The following is a 6,394-nucleotide window of genomic DNA, read 5'->3' as shown; positions in this document are numbered from 1 at the left end:
AAAATAAAATTCAGATTACACAATTTAAAGTCAGATTGAATTTACTTCATGCTATTATTAAAAATATATGAAAGCATTGTTAGACTACAAATAAAAGCAGTCTTAAGGCACATTATTGTACAATAAAATTTAATTTCCCGCTACAAATTGTATAAACAAATCAATAAATGTAATGCAATTTTAAAGTTATTGATAAACATTGTGTTCTCAATATTATTAAATTCGTGTTTCCAAAGTAGACAAATTGATCTGGCGAATAATAAATAAGTACGTAAGCTACAGTTAAGTTTTTAATTAGCTAAAAATATACCATAGAAATACTAAAATATACCATAGGCTATATTTGGTACATTGACATTCTTCTACATTAAAAATATACCATAGAGAACAAAATATACCAAATTGTCAGCCAAGGCAAATAATGCAGTAGCCATTTTTTTGCCATACAAATGTATTTCTTAAATATCTTGAATAACTTGCATCTTTAACTACTTTTTAATACTTCGCGTGTAATCCGACAGACAATTTCTCAATTAAAAATCAAGATTGAATATGTTGTCCATTGTTATGCATAACTCTTGAGATATATCTTAATGATAATATGAATTTAACTGTACCTTAAAATTCTGACATACTTTCCTTGGATTAATTTGGATTTCTCCAACAACATATGTATGTATAGCCGATACATTCACGCCATCAACAAGATCACACGCCTCCCATATTTTCACTTGACTCACCGCAAACATGCAATTGGCCAACACTTGCAAAGCTGGCCACACTTACTGCCACATAATACCTTTAATTACGCCCCAAATATTGCGGCAGACAGGTTGATATCAGATACAATCTTGGCGTTTAATCAGAAAAGTAAAGAAAACAGCAAGGAGAGCAGCAGTAGCTGATGCCGTGGCAGTTGCAAGTATGTAGGAGAGGACTGGAATGTTATCAGTGGCAAGCAATCGGCGCATGCCCCACACGGCCATCGACTGTGCCACTGAGCCACAGCAGCACTGGAAAAGCAATTACACGCCACATGAGAAGCTAAACCAACCAGTCGCAGGTATGTATTATAAGTTTTTCCCCTTCTCAACTCATTTTATGCAATGGTAACATCAGTTTCTCAGCTGTCTCAGTTTACCTTGAACTTCGGTTGCGTTCGCTGTTTTCTCTCCTCCTCTCAGACGCATGCAAATTGACCGTTTAATAGGCGCTAATATGTTTTGCCAGCTACCGCGTTAATTTACAGTTTACTTTTCGCAGTTGGCAGTTGGCAGTTCCCAGTTCCCAGTTGCCAGCAGTTTGCAACCCACGCGACCAACTCGTAAATGTAAAGCTCAGTGGCACCGCGTCGTATACTTTTAACGATTTTGTAATACCACCAAATGGCGCCTCGCCCGGAGGTGTAATATTTTTTGTGAGAAACGTGTGTTGTATGCAAAAACAACAAAATTTAAATGCCACTTCTATGCAATGTATTTGCCAGCAGCAACATTTGCCTGCCCAACATGTACTCCGAGATTGTGAATCATCAACATTTATTCTAAGAGTCTTATAGAATTTAAAATCTTTGATAGAATTTATCATTTTATTTTTTAAGTGAAAGCTTGGTAAGTGAGCAAAAGAGCTGAAAATCTTCAAATGAGTAGTAAAACGAAAAACAAATTTAAAATTATATAATACAAAATTATATTTTTTGTTTAAATACGACTTCAAACAATAAATGAACATATTTTTTAAAATATATTTTATGTATATACATATATGTATATGTTACATGCGTTTGATGTTAAAAGATACATAAAATTAAACTGATATTTAGTTGGTAATAAAATAACTCGCTACCCATTTTGAATAAGAGCAAAACAGTGCAGAATTGCTCATAAGAATACCAAATATTATACTGCAAATATACTTAAGTATTCTAAAGGTTATATTTGGTATATAAATTATATAGTACATTTCAAATATAGAGGTAAAAATATACCAGATTGTCATCGAAAGTAGCTAAGGGCTACTATAAGTATTTTATCATATTCTTTTAACTGCGTATTGAAGTATTTAAGTTCAATGAAGACAACCGATTCTGACATGCAAAATAGTAATAGTAAAAAGTAATCCCATTTATGAACTTGCATTCTTTTTATTGGAGTGTCTCACAAAGCAATTAATGTCTTTGCTACATTTTTGCATGCAACACACATTGCATATTCCTGCGAATTTAAGCCTCCACACACAATGCAGCAATGCCATAAAAGAAGGCGAAAGAAGAGGAGGAGAGGGTGAGATAGACAAGTTTATTAGCTTAATTAAAACTCTTGAAAAGGTTCATCAAAGCAACGGAAAGAGTCGATTGGATGCGCTTCTCTTAGCCCAGGGGCAGCAAAATGCAACAAAATCTTCAAACTGAAAAAAAAATGTGTTGAATGCTGGCAATTTAGCAAGTTAACAGTTCTCTCTCCCAATAATGGAAACCTATGAACCATTCGCATTCGTATTCGCATTCCCATTGCTATTCCCCAGTTGAAGTCCAGTCTTGAAACCATTGCTGTCTCTCATTCCGTGCCCAAGTCCCAGTTGAATGACGTTTTACTTGATTGCAGTTAATTTTTTTTCCCTCAGCTTTGTTCAAATGCAAATTCTACTTTTCTATCATCTCCCTCTCCACCGAAAAGAGAGGGAGAAGCGACAGAGGAAAGTGGTTTTGTGGCTCTGCCACAGCTCAAATCCAATTGAAGCCACAGAAACTTTTGATTGTTTGTCCCTCAATCCACTGACAGGGTTTCTTTGGCGGGGCAAAGTCGTATAATAAAAAATTAAGTTGTAAAATGTGGAAAACGTGTTGAAAGACTTTGTTGGAGTCGAAGCGAACTCTTCGATTTTCTACACCCAACAAACATTTTCAAGTATGCGGCATTCGATTTTTATTGTACTTTAATGTGTTTGTGTGTGTTTCTCTTGATGTCGGAAGTGAACATAAAATGGGATTTAGTGAAATGAAACTACGGATCGTATTCAAAAATAAACCTACATATTGTCAGTTGTCAATAAAGCAAACGATGTTTGGTTTTTTATTGATTTATTTTTAAGCTTAACTCCATATTTATAGTTCGGATAGGTGGATATTTGATTTTTTATGATTTCTGTAATAATGAATTCAAAATATAATTAATTTTAATAAATAATAAAAGTCGAACCAAAAAACGAAGCTTTTTATATTAGCATTAAAGTAAAAATAGTATTCGAAACTTTATTTAAAAATGTAATTTCATTGTAAGTTGGTTTTATTATACGTAAGTTCCTTAATTTTATGAGCCATTCAAAAATTCCTCTCTTAGCATTGTTTACGTGAGAAAAAGCTTCCTAATGGATCTGATGCTCAAAAGACCCCATTACCAGGAACGTAGGGCAATGAGAAATTGAAGTTTCATGACTCTTAGCTTGTCGGTGAACTATTGACCTGAATAGTTATTCGGTTGCCCCTCGACATCAAAACGAAGTCGCCAATGACGTCGCTGATGATGACTTGTGTTTGATTTGCCGAGAGCTCAGTTCAATCGTTAGCCATGACTCTGAGATTGAAACATTTCGCCAATTACTAGACGCAAAAGGTGAGGCGGTTAGGTCAAAACAATGAGGGAAAAATATTTCAGAATGCAATATTAAAATTTATGAGAAAGAAATTGTAACAAGTCGGATGGGTAAATAACTGAAAACCCGTTTAAGTGAGTAGAGACATCTCCGGTTCTATGGATAAACTTGTTGAGCTTGTTGTCAATATCAATTACGTAATGTGGGCATGTTCGATATTAATATTCAATGTTCAACATGAATCAGATGGCTCGCTTATGGCTGCGCTTATCTAATAGAGTCATAAAACTTGGCAACGTTTTTGAGAGATTTTTACCAATAAAATGTGTGGCCTTTTTTTAGTAGTGGACACTTTTGTGGCAATTAACAGCAGCCACCACATGGTTCACAATTAAACGAAACTGTCAGCAATTTATCTTAAAGCGTCGAAGATGTCGACGAACGTGACTTCCCAGAAAGAGCCGGCTTTGACTTTTCATTTGCGCCTCCATAACTGGCCAACTGGCTAGCTGGCTAGTCGAGGCAACTACGAGGATTGGTAATGAGGCAACGGTGGAAAGTAAAAGGGTTGAGATTGCAGTGCTGTACATCCTCCACCTCTAATTGGCACCAAATATGGCAATTTAGCTGCTACCCATGGCCAAGGCTGCGGCTGCGGCTGCGGCTGCTGCTGTTGCTTCTGTTGTGGCATGCAGCAAAAATATGTCAAAATGTGACAAAATGCGTGTAGACTCGTACTCTGCACTCGCTTTGCCAATATGGGAGAAAGGTATTGGCGGAAACTACGGATAAGTCCACATACCAACAGCAAAACTCTGGAAAACACCATTTAAGGTGTTCATTAGTTGCGGCCACATCGATCGTCGATCGTTGCGACGATCGAAAAGGGACGTCCAAAAATGGCAGCAAAATCTCATCAGTCGTTGCCCATTTCTGAAGATTACAACAGACGCAAGATCATCATGATCGTGCTCAAGATCGATAATGGAAATGCCAGCATGCCGCATCGATCACATCCCATCAGATGGAGAGAATCTTCTCTCTTTGCGCTCTCTTTCTATCTGCCTCTTTTCGCTTTCTTCGACATAACTGTAAAGAGTTTGCCCTTAAATGTCACTGTCCAACACGAAATTAAGCGATTTTCGCTTAGCTCAATTTACATTTCTCGTTACCAGATTTCGATTATTGTCTGTCCATCAAGGCAATCGTAAATCGTCCTCAGGTGTCAAACGAGACCCGAAAAAAATAAACAATAACAACAACTTTCACTTGTCGTGTGGTCATTGTGGAACATGTTGCAATTGCACTCAATATAAATTGTAAATTAAAAACATTGAGAAGACTCGATTATAACATATTTGCACAGCTGTGATTTCGTTTAATCATATACTTGTAGATGGCATCCCATTTTGCCTAATATGCCACAAAAGAATTTCAGCTTGTTAAGTGATTTGTCTAAAATTAATTAAATTGAACATTTTATGCCGGGAATGCGATAAGCCAAGCCACAAATGAAGCCAAACACGCAAGCTACAAGCAAAGCCAAAGGCAACAATCCGCCCAATACACAATACACTGAAAAAATAACTTGCAAAGAGATTTTGAACATACAAAAAAAAGATTTTATAATAAAATACAACTCTTTTTTTATAAGAGATATTTATTTAATGTTAAAATAATACAATAACTATTTAAATAAATAACATTAAATATACAGAATCTTTTGATTTTCTCTTAGTACTATATTTTGTTCTCTTAGTGTTATGTGTTATATTATTATTATTTCTTTTATCCTTTCAGTAGGTCTTCAAGTTAAAAATTGTGTATTCTAATACATAAGTAAAGACCGTAAAGATATCACATTTCAATTAAAAAATCTTGTGATCCTAAATCTTTATTAATTTTTACGATTTTTATTATATTACTTTTAGTAATTTTATTACAAACAAAATGTACCAGAATACCACCAGAATTTTTAGAGAGCGAAGTAATCAAATTCATTTATAATGCATAAAAATCACTTGAGCTACAGGGCTTGATAAAAATGCATCAAATTTACGTAAATACATTTAAGATACACATATTTATTTATATTAAGAAATCTCTATTATACACCGAAATTGAATGCAAATTGTATTATTTTAAGTGTGCCTGTTGAAGCATGAAATTTAATTGAATGCATTATTTCTCTCAGTGTATGCATAATCAGGGCGCAGGACCTAAATGGAGTTTAAATTAATGGGCTTTCGGTAGCCCACAGAACAGACAGATAGAAGGAGAGGGAGACAGAGAATAGCAAGGGGATATCCGACAAAGAGTAGAGCCTGGCAATGGCGTAGGAGTCCAGGGCCAGGCAACCTGTAGACAGAGCCCTCAAGTGGCGTCTGTGCTGGCGATGGCTAATCAAAATATTTAAAATAGTTTGCCGCAGGCTGTGCTCCTCATGGTGGGGATATAAATAGATGGGCAAAGGAAACCTCCTAGTGCAGCAATCGACTGGCGTGTGCTCGCTTCATAAATTATTGAATCCCATCTCTCAGCATCCTCTACGCCCATTTCATATTTCATAATGTTGCGATGTGGCGGCGAGTTAAACAATATGCTTAATCATTGCCAGGGAAAAGTGACACTGGGGGGGAGCATTGTAATTGCGCATGCGCGACATGCTCCGATGGCAGAGTCGGCGGCCTCTTCATAAGCAAAATGTACCGTGTACTCGTATTAAAACATATATCATGCCTTCTACGCGCACTGCATTGATTGCAAATGTCCGTCCAATTCGCCTTCTCTTTTCCCTTCTCAC

The sequence above is a fragment of the Drosophila sulfurigaster genome, chromosome 2L (genome assembly GCF_023558435.1).
Source record: "Drosophila sulfurigaster albostrigata strain 15112-1811.04 chromosome 2L, ASM2355843v2, whole genome shotgun sequence".
In the NCBI taxonomy this organism is placed as follows: Eukaryota; Metazoa; Arthropoda; class Insecta; order Diptera; family Drosophilidae; genus Drosophila; species Drosophila sulfurigaster.
Note: the sequence above shows the minus strand (reverse complement) of the source record.